At 41.3% G+C, this 23445-nt stretch overlaps 1 long non-coding RNA gene across 1 annotated transcript; it reads right to left on the reverse strand.

Moving 5' to 3' along the window:
• Positions 1 to 1474: 1474 nt before the first annotated feature.
• LOC140605473 (uncharacterized) lies at positions 1475 to 7507 on the reverse strand. The gene is made up of 2 exons (XR_012008119.1): positions 7352 to 7507; positions 1475 to 1928 (listed from the first exon to the last, which is right to left on the reverse strand). It is a non-coding gene; the product is annotated as an uncharacterized lncRNA (long non-coding RNA).
• Positions 7508 to 23445: the final 15938 nt, after the last annotated feature.

The following is a 23445-nucleotide window of genomic DNA, read 5'->3' on the forward strand; positions in this document are numbered from 1 at the left end:
ATAAACAAAATAGTCCCTAATTTCTGTGTTTTGATTGCAAAATATTCTCATGTTGAAGTGTTCTACATTTCTAAAGGTTTAGCGACTTGTTTGAATTCAAAATGAATTTTCCCTAGTAACAGTTTTATTAATGATGATTATGTTTAGAAATAATCTCAAGAAAATGGATTTAACCCACAACAAGTTGAAATGGTCCATACTTAAGATGCAACATACCAAAAGCAGCATTTACTATTGCTGGAAAATTGAGAAAGGGAGAACTATAAATCTTTTTCTACAATGTTGATGCCTCTGGAAAAGTGGGTAAAAGTGGTGCAGACACGATTAGGTGAGAAGACAAAAAGAGACTTTTGCAGAACTCCGGGCCCCTTGGAGGGCTTGAGAATTTTGTGGAAAATTTGTGATTTCCTTTTTTCCTGCAAAAATGTCTAAGAGCATAAGATTTTTGCTTGAAGTTATGATGACTGTTTCGTTGGTGCACAAACGGAACCTAAGAAAGAAGAAGGGAAATAACCATTTCTCAGGTAACCACGTAAGACCTGAGGGAGGAAAGAAGGAAGGAGGATGAAAATTAGTCTGTTCCCAAGAAAGCAATTGCATGAGATTAAATACACTGAATTGCAAAAGGTAAAAAACCAAAGTAAAGGAGATAGGGACAGGTCTGCCCCTGAGTAATTATTACCAGGCCTGGCTCTCAAGGAAACTCAGTAAATGTTTACGAAACAGCAAACCTGAACTGAACTCAGAGTGTAGGTAGGATGCCCTGGAGAAAAGTTAAGGAAAAAAAGAAAAGAAAATAGTTAAGGGGTAAATGTCAGTTACCCCTATGAACCGCCAGGTGGCAGCATCATCTCATGACCCCTCAGGTGTCCCAGGTAAAATCCCGGCGGGCAGGAGGAGGAGACAATCTACAAACACAGAATTTTTGTATTAACAGATGTTCATTAGTCATGTGTTCATAATTTGGGAAGAACCTGAATGGATCGCTCTCAGATCAAGTGAAGTACACAGCTGGAGGAGAGTAATCTTGGAATTTCGGTTCCAAACTCCCCCAACATATTTTGACCTGAAGTCATTGTTCTTAAAAAATTGTTCCCCCAAAACTACATTTCTAAACACTAGTGTCAAGTTAAAAACACATGCAATGGGACGCCTGGCTGGCTCAGTCGGTGGAGCACATGACCGCATGACTCTGGGTCTCTGGGTTGTGAGTTCAAGCCCTGTTTTGGGTATAGAGGTTACTTAAAAAAATAAAATCTTAACACACACACACACACAGAGAATGGGTAACATAGTAACAGTTTTGATAACCGATATTCAGAAACAATTATTGCTTCAAGATGTTACCTATCTAAGAATGGTAGCTGTGAACTGACCTATTTCCCCAAAATACAATTATTCAAGCTTCATTATTTCAGGCTGATTCACACATGAATATTCCTGCGTGTATTACTAAAATAAAAATCAAGTGAAACAGATTAAAAACTATATTTAATGGTCCCCAAAGAAACTCTTAAAAAAAAAAAAAAAAAACTCTCTGCCCATGCCAGAGAATGATACCAAATAGTTTGAAAGTTTAAAGCAAGTAAAGTAGAAGGTAAGACAAAATATTCTTTGAAGGTGTTGACAAAGATTTGAATAAGCCCTTAAGAGGACAGGAAACAACTGAGAGATACGCTTTTTTTTGTATTTAATCTCTGGTTTATCTAAGTGCTGATTGCCAGATTGGGGTCAGGTTAGCGACTCTCCTCTCTGTGCTCGGAAGGTTCAGGACCTGCCTCTTCTGCGTTCCGTGGCTGACAACCATCCATCAGCGTGCTTCTGTTCATCTCCAGTTCATCTCCAAAATTCTCCTCTTCGCGCAGATCCATCCTCCTTTACCAAGAATTAGTTCTCTGCTGAACATCTGCCACTGGGAACCTGTGGATCTTGGAATGCCCAAGAACAAGATAGAAGTCAGGTGTCATTTCCTTTTCATTGCTGTGTGAGATTTCACACAATAATTCTTTTTTTTTTTAAGATTTTATTTATTTATTCATGAGAGACACACAGAGAGAGAGAGGCAGAGACACAGGCAGAGGGAGAAGCAGGCTCCATTCAGGGAGCCTGATGTGGGACTCGATCCCGGGTCTCCAGGATCATGCCCTGAGCCAAAGCAGATGTTCAACCACTGAGCCACCCTGGTGCCCCTCACACAAGAATTCTAACACCTATGCATGAGTCATTAGCCTCACTGGACACGCATTTGGTTGCAATGGACTTGAGTCTCATACTCCTGACACTTTCTAAGAAGTAACACTAGGCACTGATCTTTGCAATAGTGAGTGCAGGGCCCTGGTATTTGTGATGTTTTATAAACATGCCTAAGATGAATGAGGGATGCAAGCACCCCAATTATTATCCTCAGTTCTACAAATTAATGTGGATAAGATGGGGTCAAAACCACAAGGAGATATCACCTCACTCCGGTGAGAATGGCCATCATCAGAAAGACAAGAGACGGACAAATGTGGGTGAGGATGTAGAGAAAAGAGAACCCTTGTGCACTGTTGGTGGAAATGGAAATTGGTGTAGCCCCTGGGGAAAACAGTATCGAGGTTCTTCAAAAAATTAAAAATAGAGCTACTATATGATCCAACAACCCCACCTGTGGGGATATACCCGTAGGAAACAAAAACACAATGTCAAAGAGATATCTGCACCCTCATGGTCATGGCAGCAATGAACATTTCCAAGAGCCAAAGCATGAGAACAGCCTAAGTATTCATCAAAGGATAAATGGAAAAAGAAGTGGATGTATATATATGATCTGACTTTATATGTGGGATCCAAACAAACAAACGAAAACTAATAGAAGAAGAGATCAGATTGGTGGTTACCAGGGGTGGGCAGGAGGGGGTATTGTCAAAATGGGACACCAGGTACAAACTGGGGAGCCTGGGTGGCTCAGTTGGTTAAGTGTCTGCCTTCAGCTCAGGTCATGATCTCAGGGTGCTAGGATCAAGCCCCACATTGGGCTACCGGCTCAGTGAGGGGTCTGCTTCTCCCTCTTACTCTGCCCCTCACCCTGATTGTGCTTTCTTTCTCTCTCTCTCTCTCTCTCTCTCTCTCTCAAATAAATAAGTAAAATCTTAAAAAAAAAAAAAAGGTACAACTTCCAGATACAAGATAAATAAGTGCTAGGGATGAATGTACAACATGCTGACCATAGCTAACACTATGAGTATGATACAGAGGAAGACTGTTAAGATATAGTAAATTCTAAGATTTCTCACCACAAGAAGAAAATTTTTTTTCTTTTCCCTTTTTTTTTTTTGTATCTATGAGGTGATGGATGTCAACCAAACTTATTGTGCCAATCCTTTCACAATATATGTGAGTCAAACCACGATGCTGTACACATTAGACATACGTGCTATATGTCAACTATGTCTCCATAAAACTGGAAAAAATAAAACAAAGACACTATGGGTGTCCATGAAGTTAAAAATACCATTTATAAAAAAAATATCAGGATTTCCTTTGTTTTATTTACTATATGAAGCCTACTTTGAAGGGATGTTATTGAATATGCAGAAGGTAAGGGCAATATATTTGCAGCATTTAAATGATTGCTATTTACAAGATGGGCAATCTACATGGACTTCAAAATAGTCTGACATGGGGGCACTGTAAAGAATATTGGGTGATTTTGTGAATATTTAAAAAAATATATCCCTTAAAGTTAAAAGGGGGTGTTTAATAGAGCATGGGAAACCATGACTGCCATTGGAAGTAATTTGGGCTTTATCTGTTAAATTAGGCAACAAAGAGCCACTCAGATATTTTGAGAGAAAAATTCTATCATTTGTGTTGTAGGAAAATAACTCCCTGAAGGATGAATAGCTGAAGCTGAACGTAGGGAAGCAATGTAGGTGATGATGGGTCCCGGCTTTGCATTGTGACTGGGAATGGGGAGAAGGTGAAAAGCAAGGGGAACTCTGCAGGCAGTGGGTTTGGGGGTTTGGGAGTCAGGCATGAGGAGGGAAGGAAATTCACAATGCTTGAGTGACTTCACATCTCGGGTCACTAGGAAGATGATACAGTCTTAAAGGAGGGAGGGAAAAGTATGATCAGACAATGGATTGGCTGTGGGAGTTTCTAGCAAGACATGGCTATGAAGATGTTTACCCTTGGACAAGTCTGTGTAGACCTGGGGTCGGAGGGGTAAAATGAGGGCTCTAGATGCAGAATTCTTCAGCACAAAAGCCATAGTTGGGGCCATGAACATGGGAAATAGAAAGGATATATGAAGAAAAATACAGAACAAGAGTGCCAAGAAGGAACCTGGAGAGAGCATTTATGTTGGGGCAGAAGGAGGGGCAGAGGACCCAGGGGAAACCCCTGGTTGTTCACACCCAGAAAGAGGGGACAATCAGCAGGGTTCAAGGGCAGGGAACCCACAGTGGGAGCTTTCAAGGTGAGAGCTCGAGACTGCACCGTGTATTCGTTTGTTGAGGCTGCCATGACAAAGCACCGGGATGTTAGTACCACAGACCACATGACTTCAGTGACAGAAACTTATTTTCTGAAAGCTTGAAGTCCAGGATCCTGGTGTTGGCAGTGCTGGTTTCTTCTGAAGGCCTTTCTCCTTGGCTTGTAGATGGCCACCATCTCCCTGTGTCTTCTTCACATGGCCTTTCCTCTCGGTGTCTGTGTCCTGATCTCTTCTTCTATTAAGGACACCCTTCACAGCAAATTAGGGCTCATCCACATGACCTCATTTTACCTTAATTGTCTCTTTCTCCAAATACAGTCACATTTTGAGATTCGGGGGGTTAGGACTCTCACATGGGAATTTGAGGGGAGCACAATTCAGCCCATAGTAGGCTGTGAGGTCTGAAAACTCCTCACTGGTAAACTAAGGGTCATACAGGCATCATCCTGACCACAGCTAATCCTTACTGAGCACATACTGTATGCTGGGCCAAGTCTGAACACTTCACATGTATTAGCTCAGTTTATACTCTCAAAGGCCCTGTGAAGTAGGTACTACTATAATCACTTCTTTCCCAGAGAAAGAAATAGACATGCCACAGGGTAACTTGCCTAAGGTCACACAACTTGGCAGATTCCTTGGGCCTAGCTTCTGCTCATTGAATTTTGGTCAGTGAATTTCTTTTCTTTTCTTTTTTTAAAGATTTTATTTTTATTCATGAGAGAATCAGAGACATAAGCAGAGGGAGGAGAATCAGGCTTCCTGCAGGGAGCCCAATATAGGACTCCATCCCAGGACCCAGGGATCACACCCTGAGCTGAAGGCAGATGCTCAACCACTAAGCCACCCAGGTGTCCTGGTCTGTAAATTTCTAAGTTTGCTCTCAGCAGCAACAGAGATCTGCAAAAGTAGAGATGTTGCTGCCTACTAACTGGAGCAGAAGCATGTTTCCTCTGAGCTGGCATTGACTGCAGGCTTTCTCTGCAGTGGGAGGTGAATTCTGGTGGCCAGGAGCAGCGATGAGGACAAAGGAAAAGAAACAGTAACTAATAGCTGGTTACAATGCCCCAGATTGAAAAAATGCAAAGGAAGTGACCCTATGATGACTTCAAACTTATTACATCTGCTATGATTGTACATTGATCTAAGTTGTGCTTCTTACTTTTGGATTTGGGAGTTTTTTTTTTTTAACTTTTTTTTTATTTATTTATGATAGTCACACACACAGAGAGGGAGAAGCAGGCTCCATGCACCAGGAGCCCGACGTGGGATTCAATCCAGGGTCTCCAGGATCGCGCCCTGGGCCAAAGGCAAGCGCCAAACCACTGCGCCACCCAGCTTCTTACTTTTGGAATTGTAGTCCCAGAAAGTACGATAAAAGGCAGTGAGGAAATATTCAACACTGCATTTATATGCTCAAAATAAAAATTTTAAAAATCTGTAGGTTGTACAAATATCTTTTAATCTTGTATTTTCCATTGATTTTGGCTTTATTGGCTTTTTTTTTAAGATTTTATTTATTTATTCATGAGAGACACAGAGAGAGAGAGAAGCAGAGGCACAGGCAGAGGGAGAAGCAGGCTCCATGCAAGGAGCCTGATACGGGACTTGATCCCAGGACTCCAGGATCATGCCCTGGGCCAAAGGCAGATGCTCAACCACTGAGCCACCCCAGGATCCCCTCCCCCCTTTTTTTTAAAGCTTTATTGGCTTTTTAATCAGAGATAACTTTGTGATCTTCGGTTCCAAGTTAGATTTTACCATGAGAAGACTGAAGAGAAAGAAATAGTAAGATAGGCACACGGAGACGCTCATGCACATACGTGCACACACACAAGCTCAACAGATACACACGGAAATAAAGATGTGAGAGGAAAGGAAATAAAGTCAGGTTACTAAAATTAAATTTCAAGCAGCACCAGTCAGTGAGGGTCCCTAAGAAAAGCTTGGTCACTTTTATGTAGAAGAGAGATTCCCAAAACAATGGCACCAAAGACTGGAGAATGGCCCCAGAAAGGTCTTGGAGTGCTTCACTTTTGTAGATCTCCCTCCAGAACAGTCTGGAACAGGAAACCACAAGAAACTGGATGAAATTAACTGCCTGAGGGTGAAAGGGACTGCTTCTGTGAAAACTGAGAGGTGATCTGTGGCCTAGGCTCTGTCCACTGGCGAATATCTGGCCCACCACAGGTACAAGAGAAGACCCTTGACACCAGACCTTGGCAGTATCTGCAGACTGGTGTTGGGAGGCCTGTGCTCTCCTTGCTTCTTTGATTCGTTCATCATGGTCACATCTCATTGGGAGCATCTGATTGGCGGAGCCCAGTCCAGCACCACACCGGGAGCATCTGATTGGCTGGGCTAAGTTGACCTACTGCCAGTATTCTCATCCTGGTTCCTCTAGTGGGAAGAATTCCGAGCCTTCCATCAGGTCCCCCACACTTGGGCATACCCAAGCTTAGGAAGAGGATTTAGATGTTGGGAAAAAGAAAGCCCATTACAGTGTTTACACAGCTATTGTCAGAGACAGGGCACTGCTTGGAATCGTGAGATTTCTAAATTAGAAACTTAAAGAAATTAAATTTATTCAGTAAGGACAAAATATTTTATTTTTTTAAAATTTTTTATTTATTTTTATTTTTTTTATTTTTTAAAAATTTTTATTTATTTATGATAGTCACAGAGAGAGAGAGAGAGAGGCAGAGACACAGGCAGAGGGAGAAGCAGGCTCCATGCACCAGGAGCCCGATGTGGGATTCGATCTCGGGGTTCCAGGATCGCGCCCTGGGCCAAAGGCAGACACCAAACCGCTGCACCACCCAGAGATCCCAGGACAAAATATTTTAAAATATACTCCAAGATTATATGAATTACCTTTTGGAGTGAGGAGCCAAACACAGAGGGGAGGGAAGGATGCAAAGACAGACAGGACTGTCAGAGCCTGGAAAAGAAAAGGGGAGAAGGGACAATGAACCAATTCCTGTGGCTCTCCTATGCTAGACACATTTAGATACAGTATCCCAGGGCTCCCTTCAGTTGCCTGAGGAAGATGCTTGTGTTTCATTGAAGGAATAAGGACTTTGGAGCTCAAAGAAAGGTGATTGTTAGGGTCATCCAGCTACTATGTGGTACAGCCGGCAATCCAGCAAAGATCTTTCTGGCTCCCAAAGTCTAGGCTTTCCCCTTGGGCTACTGCAGCATCATCTAATGCTCGTAAGGAAAGTTGCTGGACGTGCATACACAAAAAGAACACAGTCCAAAAAAGAGTGAGCAAAAGGAACACGCACACATTTCTCCATATTCATGCACGTTTCTGTATCACATTGACTGAAAAGGAAAGAAGAAAGAAGGGGAGAAACCCTAGCAGATTTTGAAACAGTAGTCAGACTCCACAGGTGGATCTTTTCATGTGCCGGGGTGTGGGATTTCAGGGCGTCACTCTTTCCCATGCTGGTCTGTTCTTCACAGTTGCTCAGCAGCTCTTTATACCTGCTCCTCTATGGTCCTGGGCACTTGAAGACCCTTATGGCCAGGGGAGGTACAGATTCTCAGTGAAGCCAGGATAGCAAAGGCATTTCTGTCTCCAGGAACCCTTGAATGGAGCCAAAAGCTGGACTTGGCCAATAGGTCAGAGGTTGCTTCACCCCTTTGTAGGGAGAGTCTCCCAGCTTGCACCTTGGACTTTTCAAAAGGGGGCCAATAGTGTTCTCTGCTAAAAGGAAAAGCCTCTGTTGTCAACATTTTTTTTCTTTGAGAAACCAAAGCAAAACATAGGAGTGAACTTTGTAGCTATTTCACTCAAAAACCAAAGACCAGCCACATGGTTCCCAAGCCAACAGTGATCTGATTGGCCATGACTTCTCACTGTGTGTTTGCAAACACAGCGTGTATATTGTCTGGTATATATTTGTGTACAAAATTATTGTAAGTTCGGACTACCTTTCTACAGTTCAATATAAATCAATACTGGCCCTGGGATACATTTCTCTGCCTTTACAGAGTGAAACAGAAATCCACCAAGAGGTTTAGCTAATATGTGGCTCTAGTGAATGTATTTAAGTCAAGAACGTCTCATTCTGCAATTTCTCTGGGCATTGGGCCCAAATTAGTTTTATGGTGCTCCACTTCCCATATTTATTTTTAAGTGAATGCTTTATAAATTATTACTCTATTATCCATGATATAAATTTTGATGGGTCAATATATAAGAATGGAAAAGCATAAGGCTACGCAACTTACAACCACAATGGCAGAAGAAAGGGCTTTTCATGCCAGTTACAATGGACGTGCCAAAATAGAATTTTCTGGCCTTTATGGCAGTTCAGAGTCCATCTATTTCATCTGCTATTTGGCTGTCTGAATGGTTGGACTTTATTTCCTCCATATTATACTGAACTTTTAAGAACAAACACAAATTTATAGCAAAGGATTGTGCACAGATGTGTACCATTACATATTTAAATAGGTTTTATATGCACCTCACTTTTATATCTAAATAATGTAGTGTATGATGTTTTAGAAATGTGTTTTTTGAGCATTTAACCTATGACTCTCACCAGTTCACCAAGTGTACTGGAGAGTGTCTTACACAAAACAGCCATTCAAGAATACTGGATTTTTAGAAGGAATTATTACTCCACTTAAGCTGGAATTATTCTAAAGAAAAATAATTTAGAATTAATATTATTTAAAGATTTTTGTCTGTGCATTTTTTAAAATCCTAATTATTCTTAATTGTCCCTGCCCCAAAATTTATTTCACGAGGTTTGATTGTGTAACACAATAAAAATGGCTATACCTAAAATATACAATATTTCAAAATAAATCATAAGACAGATATTTCTTGGCATTTATAGATTACTAGTCAACATTGCATGAACTGAATTAAGATAAACTCTTATCAAGCTGGAATCATAGATCTAGAAGAGATTTCAAGATGCAAATGGTGTAGCCTCCTCTTGTGCAGGTAGATCAATCTACCTGTTGTAAAAGGCAATGGTTGCCTTTGCAAATTTAAAATATCTCAGGGCTCCTGGCTAGCTTGGTGGGAAGAGCATGCAACTCTTGTTCTCAGGGCTGTGAGTTTGAGCCCCATGTTGGATGTAGAGATTACTAAACAAACAAATAAACAAAAACAAACACACACATAACACTTTAAAAAATACATATATCCATAAAAGGAGACCTCACCTGATTTCCTGTCCCAGGACCATATGTGATCTCACAGAAAAACTATCTTAGGTCTACCTAAGCTAATATTCTTTTGTTCAGCTCTCTATTTTGATTCCAAAATCAAAATTGTAGGTTTCCATATAGGAAAGTTGTAGTACAGACTCTTTACCCTATCTCCACTAATGTGGAAATCTTATAAAACCATGGTCCATTGGCCAAGCAAAGAAATTAATGCTGGAGCATTATTATTCACTAAACTCCTGACTTTGTTCAGATTTCATCAATGTCTTTTTATTTTATTTTATTTTATTTTATTTTATTTTTTATTTTATTTTTTCATCAATGTCTTTTCTGATCCAGAATCCAAAGTGGTACCTTTTAGTCATCATATCTACTTAGTCTACTCTAATCTATGATTGTTTCTCATTCTTTCCTAGTCTTTCATGACGTGTTTTAGAGAATGTCCCCCAATCTTGGCTTATCTGATGTCTTTCTCATGATCAGACTAAGATTAGGGGTTTGGGGGAAGCATAATGCAGGGTGAAATGCCCTTCTTAGGACATCATATCAGCGTACATGTTATCAATATGACATCGTTAGTAATAAATTAATCTCGATCACTTCATGTTGCCAGATTTCTCCACCATAAAGTTACTATTTTTCCGACTTTGTTTTTTAAAATGAATCACTGACTCCTGCTCATACTCAAGGCGGAGAAGAGGCTCCATGTCCTGGAGGGAGAAATATCTGCATAAATTATTTGGAATTCTCCTCTGAGGAAAATGTGTTCCTTTTCACATTGATTTATTCAACATTTACTTATTATTGGACTCATGTGTATTTATTTTATTTGCAGTTGTGATCCAAAACTGTGTTATTGATTCTCAAAATTGTTCCAGCTTTGGCCATTATAGGCTATTTCAGGTTGTTGTGTTAAAAGGTACCCGTAAGGTTGTAATTCCCAGGGGGTGACTGAGTGACCACACAGAGAGGCTAATGACATGGAAAGAAGAATTTGTCACTTACAAATTCACTTAGAGAGAAGGGGACACACCTCACCACACAGGGCCACAGTGGGAAGCATCAGATTTGGTCGGGAGATGCACACAGGAATGAGGGGAAGGCAAGACAGAGAAAGACAAACACTTCAGGATTCATTTGAATAATTGTGTCCCTCGGTGTCTGGTACCTGGCCCTGCATTGATACAGCGCTGGGGAAATACTTACTTGATGCGTGTGATTCAATGAAGGAGGTGGTTGGAGATACAGATTGGGGAGTAGTTAGAGGGCTTGTAATAGGATTTAGACACACCCACAAAAGTTGGATTGCAGGAGAGCTATAAACCATTCTGGCCATTAGTTTGGCCCTGTAATGCCAAGTAGACAAATACAGAATCTAAGAAACAGGGTTATAACAATAGGCTCTTTCTATATATATCCCCACTGTTTTGTTCTTTGATTATTTCATTACTTTCTGGCACTACAGGATGCTCCAGGCTCATCCTGTACTTTTCCTGCTCTTGCCCTAGAATTGTCCATTTCTCCAAGGATTCCTGGTTCTTTTATTGAGAATGGTATTAGAAATGAAGACCTGGGGGCCCCTGGGTGGCTCATTTGGTTAAGCATCTGCCTTTGGCTCAAGTCATAACCTCAGAGTCCTGGGATCAAGCCCATGTCTGGCTTCCTGCTAAGGGGGTAGTCTGTTTCTTCTTCTCCCTTTGCCCTTCCCCCTCACTAATGCATGTTTTTTCTCTCTCTCAATAAATAAATAAATAAAATATTTTTTAAAAAGAAAAGAAATCAAGACCTGGTGCTGTGTCTAGTCCTTGCTGCTGAGATGTCATTATTTCTAGGTGCTCTAATGAGACAAGCTAGGAAATACATGTGTGCATACAAACCCATGAGTACACCCACAGCTCTAATTTATTTATCTATCTGCCTGCCTTCCTGTATTAAACTACATACGAGTTCATACTGATGCCTCCAACATTAATCTAGGGTTCACTCTATCCACTTGTTTATTTGTTTGTTTGTTTGTTTGTTTTTAACAGCAGAAATCTGGCTCAGGTCTACCTAAAGCGTTGCTAATAATAATGACTCGATTTTGAATGAGGACGGAAAGTATAGAGGCAGCATCTTCCACTCACTAACCTCGACTCTGCTGGGATACGGCCTGTAGGTCTGGCACTGGAGGCAGAGTCCCAGCTTCCTCACGAAGCTGCCTGACTTCGTGCAAATGAAGTGATCTGTGCTGTTTCCTCACCTCTCAAAGGCTGTTGGAAGGATTAAATGAGTTTGTATAAGTAAAGCACTGGGGGCAGTGCCTGGCTCCCATACAGTGCTTGATAATTGTTAACTTTTTAGGAAAGTCGATAGCAAAAGATTTATTTGGCCAAAATATCCAATAGCCAACGGTGACCTGATGATTTAAAATTTTACAAATGTTCGCAAGTATGAGTCATCAATTAACACAATATACAGAGAAAAATCATTTTGGTAGGAAAAATCTTCGGTGGTTTAATGTTTGCTCTGTATGAATCAATGCATTCCTCTGTGGCAGATGCTTTAACCATAACTTCTCCAAATTACACATCATTCCTTAGTGTGGTGGCATAAGACCTACTTTCAGTCCCCTTTTGTCATGATTATTGTTTTCTACTGGACTTATTTTCTTTTTTGCTGAGAAAGTTGACTTTTTTTTTTTTTTTTTTAATGTGAAGGCTGATCTTCCTTTGGGTTTGGAGTTTTTATTCTATTATGTAGTATTCCATCACTTTAATATCCCCAGTGAGAAAGCAGCACAGAAGTATTAGCATACAACCTTGACATTTAAGGAATATTCTAAATCTTTGCAGTGGCAGTTTCTTTAAAAAATGTAAAAATATCTGAAATATTTAGCCTTGACAAAGATATAAAAGATAAGTTCTGGATCTATCGTTCATCTATATCTCATTTGAGCATTACAGCGGCTCTGTCTACAGTCACTTTTTCCTTTAAAGTTCATGGGCTAGGGATCCCTGGGTGGCTCAGTGGTTGAGCATCTGCCTTCGGCTCAGGGTGAGGATCCTGGAATCCTGGGATCGAGTCCCACATTGGGCTGCCTGCGGGGAGCCTGCTTCTCCCTCTGCCTGTGTCTCTGCCTCTCTCTCTCTGTCTCTCATGAATAAATAAATAAAATCTTAAAAAAAAAAGTTCATGGGCTATTGGTTCATAACTAAGTAAGGTCTTGCATAGTTAGGTGGAATCAAGATGTTATAGAACCAGAGAGATCCAGGCACCTGGGTGGCTCAGTGGTTCAGCATCTGCCTTCAGCTCAGGGTGTGATCCCGGGGTCCAGGGATCGAGTCCTGCATCTGGCTCCCTGCAAAAAGTCTGTTTCTCCCTCTGCCTGTGTCTCTGAATCTCTGTGTATCTCTTATGAATAAATAATAAAATCTTTAAAAGAACCCCAGAGAGATCATTCAGGGTCATTCAGGGCAATACTTACAAAACTCACTTAATCAAAGGAGCAATGTAGAATGTATTCAAGAGCAGCTCAGGCTATTGATAAATACGCAGATTCCATTCCCTTGATCTGGATAGTCTGATGCCATAGTGTTGACCCTGCAAATCTGAAGGTTTATCCAGAGTTCCAGGTGACGCTCACTCCCCATTAGGCAGATTTAGAAACACTGATTTAACCCAAGACCCTGATTTTATATAAGGAAACCGAGAACCAGGTAAGAAGATCCACTTCCCTCTGTGGACTTCTCTTCCATAAGATTCATTAAGCTCCTGCTTGTAGATAGCACCACACCGGTAAATGGGGGTGGAGAGCAAGGTTTGGACAGCGCGTCTCTATGCACTGCTGGACGAAGTGTAAATTGGTACACCCTTCAAGATAGTGTGGCGATACATGGCAAAATATTAAAAGTGCTTCTCCTTTGACCCAGTGATTCCAGATGGAGACAGTATCTCTTAAGCTGTCACCAAGTCCACTTGTAACAGAAGCACCTGGGCTTCCTGCAGAAGGTGTAGAGTTCAGCCTTATTTCAACTGGTTGAATCAGAACTGGCAATTAGCATTTTTAACAAGGTCATCAAGAAGAAATCCTTGTGTTTGGACAGCCCTGATGGCTCAGCAGTTTAGCACCGCCTTCGGCCCGGGGTGTGATCCTGGAGACCCGAGATCGAGTCCCATGTCAGGCTTCCTGCATGGAGCCTGCTTCTCCCTCTGCCTGTGTCTCTCTCTCTCCCTCTCTCTCTCTCTCTCTCTCTCTGTGTCTGTCATGAATAAATAAATAAAATCTTAAAAAAAAAAAAGAAATTCTTGTGTTTAAGAAATGCTTAAAAAAGAAAGAAAGAAAGAAAAAGAAATGCTGCTCTGGGGCGCCTGGGGAGCTCAGTTGGTCAAGCATCTGCCTTCGGCTCAAGTCATGATCTCAGGGTCCTGGAATGGAGACCCCATTGGGCTCCCTGTTCAGTGCTTCTCCTTCTCCCTCTGCCTGCTGCTCCCCCTACTCGTGCCTTTTCCCTCTCTCTGTCAAATAAATAAAATCAGAAAGAAAGAAAGAAAGAAAGAAAGAAAGAAAGAAAGAAAGAAAGAAAGAAAGAAAGAAAGAAAGAAAGAAAAGAAAGAAAGAAAGAAAGAAAGACTGCCCTAACAAGCAGGAGGAATCAGAGCCCTAGTCGGGTGAGGAGGACATCATGGGGTGGGATATTGGGACGGGTAAGAACAGTGTGTGTGCATGGGTGAGCAGTAAAACAAACAGGGTGAGAACGGTGTCCCCATGGAGGGCCTGCCCAGCATAGGGTGTCAGAAGCCAGGCAGTTGAGAAGATCATCATTTGAGGGAGCATGTTGCCTCAATGTGGGGTGTGGGAGCCCACAGTGGCTAAGGAAGGCTCCACAAGAGGGTGGGCCAGGCGTCAGATGTGCATCTCACTGGGCAAAGCACAGTGGCACCCTTTGAGGTTAGTTACATTCAGAGGTATTGATTAAATATATAAATGGTTAAGGATTAGGAGAGTCAGATTTCTCCCTGTTGAGGATGGGAGTTACAAATACGGAAAAGAAACAAAATAGGAATGAATCCTGTGGTGTTGCATGAGAATTGAAGGAATTCAAGTGAACTCATAGTTTTTATTTTTTAAGATTTTATTTATTTATTCATGGTAGACAACACAGAGAGGGGCAGAGACACAGGCCGAGGGAGAAGCAGGCTCTTCACAGGGAGCCTGATATGGGACTCCATCCCAGGATCCTGGATCACGACCTGAGCCAAAGGCAGACGCTCAACCACTGAGCCACCTTGGTACCCTGAACTCATAGTTCTTGATATGCATGTGTACACATGCTCAGAGGGCCTGAGTGGTGCTCCAACAGCAGTGACTTCACCCATATGTTCATTTCTAAATACCTCCCCATTAAAAGGAACTAGAATCCTTGGAGAAATAGCTGATTCTAGCTCTGGGGCAGGGAAGGCCTAAAAGAAGGCTGGATTATCTTTTTGGGTCAGAAAACAAGGGTTCAAGGGCACCTGTGTGGCTCAGTGAGTTAAGCATCCTACTCTTAGTTTCCACTCAGTATCCTGAGATCAAGCCCCAGGAGGGGCTCTGCACTGGGCAGGGAGACTGCTTGAGATTCTCTCTCTCTCCCTCTGCTCCTCCCCCTTCACTCATGTGCACGTGTACTCTCTCTCCCTCTGAAAAAAAGAAAAAAGAAAAAAAAAGAAAACAAGCCTTCAAAGAATAATGGGGATATGTGACAGGACACGGGAGCCAGACTGAAGGAACTTCCATTGTCCAAAAAATTAGGGCGAGGGAAGGGCAGGGAGTTAATGTCTAATGGGTAGATACTTCATGTGTGGAAAATGAGAAAATTCTGGAGACGAATGTTGGTGATGGTTGCACTATAGTACTTCATGCCTCTGGACAGTATTGTTAAAAGTGGTTAAAGTAACAAATTTTATGCTATGCAAATTTTACCACAATAAAAAACGATGGTAATGGATCATAGCACATTGAATATAAAATCATCCTATGGGTCCCTCATGATAGATAATGATAATGGTACTGATAATAATAATAATAGTGCCAGGGGATCCCTGGGTGGCGCAGTGGTTTGGTGCTTGCCTTCAGCCCAGGGCATGATCCGGGAGTCCCGGGATTGAGTTCGAGTCCCACGTCGGGCTCCCTGAATGGAGCCTGCTTCTCCCTCTGCCTGTCTCTCTCTCTATCTATCTCATAAATAAAAAAAAAATAATAATAATAATAACAATGCCAAAAGGTGATAAGGAAAGTTCCTCATAAGAAAATGCTGTTTGCTAAATGTGGGGAAAGGCTTATCATTTTGGAAAACCATCAGTGTAAGCATTGATGTATGTAAGCATGGAGCCTCAATAAAATGCCAAATCCAGTGGGCGAAAGATTTGTTTGGGAAAAGGATATTCATGCCATCTCAAAGACTCACCCCACAGATAGCTGTTAACCACGAAGGAGAAAAGATATCTTCCAAATGGCATCAGACGCACCTGACAGTCGCCGTGTTAAGCGAGTATGTTGGGTACCACCAATGGTGGCACGAAACCACCAAACCTGCCTCCCAATGTGATAAAGCGGGAAGCATGCAACCTGACCGTGAAGTTCTCTTGACACGAATTTTAATCTGAAACTAATCCTGAAGAACTCAGCTAAAACCAGATTGTGAGATGTTTTGCAGAGCTGCTGGCTTAGATTCTACGTCCTTGTCACGAAAGATTAAAAAAAAAAAAAAAAAAAAAAGAAGCAAGGGGATGTTTGAGATTAAAGGGGACTTAGCAGACAGGATAACTAAGCACCATGTGATGTCCTTGGCCATGTCCTGTTTTAAACAAACAAGCCAATAATAAATAGCTAGAAAGGACGTCTTGGGGCAACAGAGGAAATTTGAATACTGGCTGTATATGAGATAAAATTTATTGTATCATTTTTAATCTTTTAGGTTTGATAATAACACTGCGGTCATATGGGAGAGCTTCCTTTTTTTAAGGAGATATGTATTGAGATGTTTAGGAATCAAATGTCATATTTGTAATTTACTTTCAAAGAGTAGAGTAAAAAAGCCTGTATCTTGATCTATAGACAGAAATGAAAGCGATGTGGCGAAATGTTCATATTTCCCACTGAATCTGGAAGGCAGATATGTAAATACTCGCTCGCTATCCTTTCCATTTTTCTGCGGTTTTTATATTTTTCAAAATAAAAAGTAGAGTCCAGGTCTCTCAGGGATGTCTCAAGAAGTAAATGATTTTGGATTTATTTTAAAGATACTAAAATAAGAGATACCTGGGTAGCTCAGCATCTGCCTTCAGCTCAGGGCGTGCTCCCAGGGTCCTGGGATCGAGTCCCGCATTGGGGTCCCTGCAGGGAGCCTGCTTCTCCCTCTGCCTGTGTCTCTGCCTCTCTCTATGTGTCTCTCATGAATAAATAAATGCAATCTTTTTTTTAAAAAAAAGATACTAAAATAACTGTGTGACACCACCAAAATGTTAGATACTTAAAGGCATACAAACAGCACAACCTCTGGGAATGCCCAAGTACTGCCAATCAGCATCCCAATCTAGCAGGACTTTGTCCTTATTCACCTTTTAGACTCCAGAACGCCGTTCATAGTAAGTAAGTGCTTAATAAATGTTGAATGGGTGAGTGAGGCATTTGTTTTATTTTGTGACTGGATGTTTTAGGCAACTCCTTAAAAAAGGGATTTGGTTTTAATGCAGAAAGAGGTGAGGTGAAGTGAAGGGTACGAACAACAAAAAAACTGGTGTGCACGATGCAGCTCGGGGCAGGCTGCCCCCCACCCCCACCCCCGGCCTTCTCGCCATCCCCACCTGACCAGTATAGGATGCTGTTCTAAAACCCAAAGTGTTTAGTAAGCGATTGAGCATTCCTTGTGTAGAATTACTGTTGTGCATCATTCGTTATGGTTTTAAAAAGTTCTGGTATAGGATAGTAATTTGAATTTGTGGGTTTATCATAATTGGATCTTATTTGTATGTATGTTCCCCAAATCTGTGAATAAATAAACAAGGGAACCCTTAGTCTATTTTAGAAAGAATAAACTTTAGTGTGCCATTTGCATTCACACACTAATTGTGCTAATTGTAAGTAATTTTTTCATCTGTTCATTAAAGCGTGTTTCCCAGGTGGTGGAGTAGGTGGTAGATATTCCTCACACTTCGAGCTATGGTATTTCTGTGTGTGTGTGTGTGTGTGTGTGTGTGTGAGTGTGAGAGAGACAGAGTGAGAGAGAAAGACAGAAAAAGAGATATTGAACATACAGAGAAGTGTATAAAACATGCAGACATAGTGTAACAAATAAATATAAAGCAAACAAGTGAAAAAACAGAACATTTTTAGAGTTCCTCTTCCCAGGTCCTGCTCCACAAGTTCAACACCATCCATCTCTTTTATTTTTTTTAAGATTTTTTAAAAATTTATTTTTTTAAATTTATTTATTCATAGAGACACACACAGAGACACAGAGAGAGAGGCAGAGACACAGGCAGAGGGAGAAGCAGGCCGCATCCTGGGACCCCGGGATCACGTCCTGACCCAAAGGCAGAGGCTCCACCCCTGAGCCACCCAAGCATCCCCCATCCACTTCTTTATCTTGACCTTTGTGTTAATTATTCTCTTGTTTTTCTCTTTTACCTCTTTGTATACATCTTTAACCAACATGGCTTGGTTTTACTGGTTTTGTGAAGTTTATATGAATGAAATGACACTATACAAATCCTCCTGTTTCTTGCTTCTTCTATCCGACTTTATGTTTTTAAAGATTCACCTAAAGGCTTTTGAGCAGCGGTAGATCAGCCTTTTAGTGTTGTTGTCTTGTACTCCATTGTTTAAATATATCACAACTAATTTATCACTATACTCTTTATTTTGTACATTTGCATACTTCAGTTTTGGGCTACTGTAAGCAATGCTGCTATAAAAATTCCATTTTTAAATGATTTTATTTATTTGAGAGAGACTGAGAAAGAGAGAGCATGCCCAAGTGGAGGGAGGGGCAGAGGGAGAGGGACAAGCAGACTCTCTGCTTGCTGAGTGTGGACCCTTGCAAGAGGCTCAAGTGTTGGCCTCCTTCCCGGGATCCTGAGGTCATGACCTGAGCTCAAGTCAGGTGCTTGACCAACTGAGGCACCCAGGCGCCGCATAAACATTCTTGTACTGGGATCTGATGCATATATATATTTCTCTCCCTCTCTCTCTTTTTTTATTTTTTTTTAAGATTTTATTTATTTATTCATAGAGACATACAGAGAGAGAGGCAGAGACACAGGCAGAGGGAGAAGCAGGCTCCATGCAGGGAGCTCGACCTGGGACTCGAGGATCACGCCCTGGGCCAAAGGCGGCGCTAAACCGCTGAACCATCCGGGCCTCCCCAACCATCCGGGCGGCCCCCCTCTCTTTTTTTTAAATAGGCTCCACACCCAGCATGGAGTCCAATGAGGGGCTCAAACTCATGACCCTAAAATTGAGACCTGAGCTGAGATCAGAGTCAGACACTTAACCAACTGAGCCACTCAGGTGCCCCTATATGTGTTTCTCTAGAGGTCTACCTAGGAGTGGAATCACGAGGTCATAGGGTATGGATATCCTCAATCTTCCTAGATAATGCCAAACTGTGGTTATACCCACTTGTATTCCCACCTGTCATTGATGAGAATTCCTGTTGGTACACATTCTTGCCAACATTCGATATTATTAAGCTTTAAAACTTTTGCCAATCTAGTAGTTGTATAAGTTTCTCATTGTGGTTTGAATTTTCATTTCATTGTTTACTAATGATGTTGAGCACCTTTGTATATGTTTATTAGCAAAACAGATTTCTTCAAACACGTTTTATTCCATAGACTCTTTTCCCCCTCATCAATTTGAATATTCCCAAATAAGATGCATTTAAGAGATTGTATTGTAGATAAGTTTCCTTTTTAAAAAAAAAAAAAAAAAAGATTATTTGCTTTAGAGAGAGAGCGTGTGCATGTGTGAACCGTGGGAGAGGAATAGAGGGAGAGGGATAAGCAGACTCCATGCTAAGCACAGAGCCCCATACTGGGACTTGATCCCACAGCCCCAAGACCATGACCTGAGCAGAAACCAAGAGTTGGATGCTTAATGACTGAAACACCCAGGTGCCTCTGTAACTAATTTTTTTTTTCTATGTTTTTAAAAGTAGGCTCCACATCCAATGTAGGGCTTCAACTCATGACCCTGAGATCAAGAGTTACGTGTTCTCCTACCTGAGCCAACCAGGCACTCCAACTGTAGCTGAATTTCTTTCTTTTTTTTTTTTTTTAAGATTTTTATTTATTTATTCATAGAGACACAGAGAGAGAGAGAGAGAGATTGGCAGAGACACAGGCAGAGGGAGAAGCAGGCTCCACGCAGGGAGCCCGACATGGGTCCCGATCCCGGGCCTCCAGGATCACACCCCAGGCTGCAGGCCGCACTAAACCACTGCGCCACAGGGGCCGCCCCGTAGCTGAATTTCTTAAAACCAAATTCACAGCATTGAGGTCAACATCAGAAAACCAAGAACTGAGGGGAAGAGAGAGGATGAATGAGGAGAGAGAAAGGCTGTTAAATAATAATTAGAAATAAAAAGTTTTTCTTTAAATTCAATTAACATATGGTGTATTATTAGTTTCAGAGGTAGAATTCAGTGCTTTATCATTTGCATATAACACCCAGTGCTCATCACATTACGTGCCGTCCTTCATGACCATCACCCAGTTACCCCTTCCACCCACTCCGTCCTCCAGCAACCCTCAGTTTAGTCTGTTATGGTTTGTCTTCCTCTCTGATTCCGTCTTGTTTTATTTTTCCTCTCTTCCCCTATTACCTTGTTTTGTTTCTCAAATTCCACATATGAGTGAGATCATATGATAATTGTCTTTCTCTGATTGACTTATTTTGTTTAGTATAATACTCTCTAGTTTTATCCACATCATTGCAAATAGGAAGATTTCATTTTTTTGATGGCTGAGTAATATTCCATTGAATATGTACACCACATCTTTATCCATTCCTCCTTTGATGGACATCTGCCCTCTTTCCATAGTTGGGCTATTGTGGACACTGCTGCTATAAACATTGGAGTGCAGGTGCTCCTTCGGATAGCTACATTTGTATCTTTGGGGTAACTGCCTAGCAGTGCATTTGCTGAATAGTAGGGTAGCTCTACTTTCAACTTTTTGAGGAACCTCCACACTGTTTTCCAGAGTGGCTGCATCAGCTTGCATTCCCACCAACAGTGTAAGATGCTTTCCCTTTCTCTGCATCCTCACCAACATCTGTCATTTCCTGACTTGTTAATTTTAGCCATTCCAATCAGTGTGAGGTAGTATCTCATTGTGGTTTTGATTTGTACAGAAATAAAAATTTTATTTATTTATTTATTTATTTATTTATTTATTTATTTATTTGAAATAAAAAATTTAATGGAAAATTCAGAGGAGTTGGATGGGAGACATAAAATTCTCTCCACAGAAGAGGATACAATCCATCCTTCTTAAGAAGCTGTTTTTCATAGACTGTAAAGTTGGGGGTTGGGGGGTTTGGGGGGAGCAAATTAAAAATAGTAAAAAGGAAGTAGAACCTCATATTATTTCATTATATAAGAAAGAAATGAATACCTACTCCAGGTCTATCCTACAGAGTATGAGAGGTGCCCTCTGAGGGCCTCGTTCATATCAATTTGGTATTTAAGCTTTAGTTCCTTTGCACTATAAGATGGAGATTCTAAGTGTTCGATATCTTTTTAGCAACTGTAGAACTTGCTCAGTGTGAGGCTTCTGTCTTCAGTGAACAAGGTAAAACCTAACCTGTTTGATGTTGCTTACTATTGAATTGGAGTGATGGTTGTTGAACTAAGGTGTTGTTATAATAATTAACTGGAGGGGAAGTGGTTATGGTAATCAAGGTTTCTGGTTTGGCCCAGCACGGGGAATTCTTAAAGATCACATACCTGTCTTCTTAAGAACTGTCTAGACGATAAATTTTAGAAATTGTGGATTAGGGTTACCTAGTCACAGTAAGAGAGATGTTATTTATTTCAACAAGTTCGGTGGCAAAAGAGCAAAAACAAACAAACAAACAAAAAACCCTACTAGATTGATTCAGGAAAAAAAAAAAGGAACGTTCTCTGTATTAAGAAGTTTCAGTTTATATAATCCCTGATCTCCTTGAGGAAACAGTGGATATTAAAATATTGAAAACCTGTTCATCTTGTCCTCTACAGGAGTCGATTCACTAGCGTAACGATAAAGGTTATGACAAGAATTCATTCAGAGATGATTTACACGCTAGTAACTAATTCTTACACACATCCTGAAAATGGAGACCACATTTTACAAAGAGATAAACTAAATCATATCAAATTACTGGGGACTTAGAAGCCAAAAATAGGATTAGAGATGGCTTGCTTAAATCTAGTACTGACGTTTCCTTTCCAATATTCAGTCCTGAATCCTCAGCCCTCCCCAGGCTTTCAGGTGGATGACTCCCCACCACACATTTGCAGTCCTGGAATCCTGACCTTTCACTTTCTGCTGGGTATCTCTAATTTCTAGAAACAACCTCCATATCAGATCCCCCTTTGGACTTCCTCATTTATTTCACTACTTGAGTCTCTCTTGACTGCCTAAAATCTTGGACTCATACCAGACTCCTCCTTCTGGTCTATTCACTGTGCCCTTCTTAATCTAATCAGTGGCAAATTCTTGCTAGATCATTTCTTTTCATCCCCCCCTTGCCTTATTTCTAATGCAGACCTTTATCTCTCTCATACCTATACTATCACACCAGCCTCCTAACTGCACGGCTCCAGCCAGTCTTGGGCTCTTTCGCGCCAGATTCCATCTTTGAGATTTGCACATCTGTTTCTTTGCACAAGCATGCCCTACACTGCCAGGCCATCCTGGGGGGGTCTGTGTCTGTATTCCTCTCTACCCCATCCCCTTTCTTAAATGATCATTTTTCTCATGTGTACTTTTTGATGGGACCCCACTGAGAGCCTCTGTTCTCTATAAAAACTCCCTTATGGAGAGCCCTGGGTAGCTCAGTTGGTTAAGCATCTGCCTTCAGCTCGGATCATGATCCCTGGGTGCTGGGATTCAGCCACGGGTGGAGCCATGGGGTAGGGCTCCCTGCTAAGCAAGGAGTCTGCTTCTCCCTCTTCACCTGCCCCCTGCTTGTGCTCTTTCTCAAATTAATCTTTAAAAATAAATAAATAAATACTTGCTTACTTTACTGAGAACTCCGAGAGTTTTTCCTCTGACACTAAGAAAGTATATAAGGCTACTGTATTATTCTTTACATTTTGTGATTGGCCCCATCACAAAAACCTCCAGTGAGGTTAGCAAGCATCTATTTGCACCTTGCTTTTTTCACTTAATGTATCCTGGACATCTTTGTTTTTTTTTTAAATAAGCTCATATGTGTTTATTTAATGCTCTTTAATTAATTAATTAATTAATTATTTTATTGGAGTTCAATTTGCCAACATATAGCATAACACCCAGTGCTCATCCCACCAAGTGCCCCCTTCAGTGCCCGTCACCCAGTCACCCCAACCCCCTGCCCACTCCCTTTCCACTACCCCTTGTTCGTTTCCCAGAGTTAGGTGTCTCTCATGTTTTGTCACCCTCACTGATATTTTCACTCATTTTCTCTCCTTTCCCCTTTATTCCATGCCCAACATGGGGCTTGAGCTCACGACCCTGAGAATGAGAGTTCATGCTCTACATCCCCAGTCACCTCTTTAAATGCC

This window comes from Canis lupus, chromosome 15 (assembly GCF_048164855.1).
Source record: "Canis lupus baileyi chromosome 15, mCanLup2.hap1, whole genome shotgun sequence".
In the NCBI taxonomy this organism is placed as follows: Eukaryota; Metazoa; Chordata; class Mammalia; order Carnivora; family Canidae; genus Canis; species Canis lupus.